The sequence below is a fragment of the Petaurus breviceps genome, unplaced genomic scaffold (genome assembly GCF_028583685.1).
Source record: "Petaurus breviceps papuanus isolate PSGF00001 unplaced genomic scaffold, PetGlider_PUasm1.0 185, whole genome shotgun sequence".
NCBI lineage: Eukaryota > Metazoa > Chordata > Mammalia > Diprotodontia > Petauridae > Petaurus > Petaurus breviceps.
Window position 1 is genome coordinate 37,523,213 of NW_027185797.1, and position 281 is coordinate 37,523,493.

A 281-nucleotide genomic window follows, 5' to 3' on the forward strand; every position below is an offset into this window, starting at 1 on the left:
AGAGGCGGGGAATCTGACTGACGGATGTGGGAAGAGAATCCTGGGGGATGGTGCTCCTGTGGGGATGGGCAAACAGAGAAGGAGAGGAAGGTCAGACACAAATGATGCAGTTGGGGACAGGTAAACCCAGGGAAACGCTGTGGGCAAAGACCACGGAAATCCAGATAAAGAGAACCAGCAGCCAGCATTTATTAAGTGCTTACTGGGTACCAGGCATTATGCCAAGCACTGAGGGCACCAAGCAAGGCAAAACCAGCCCCAATGCACCAGGAAAGTTCATT

The 281-nt window shown here is 52.3% G+C and overlaps 1 protein-coding gene across 1 annotated transcript in view; it reads left to right on the forward strand.

The window, feature by feature from the left end:
- Positions 1-281, forward strand: part of LOC138161849 (sialic acid-binding Ig-like lectin 13) — a 70,754-nt gene that overhangs the window by 19,180 nt on the left and 51,293 nt on the right. The window lies entirely within an intron of this gene.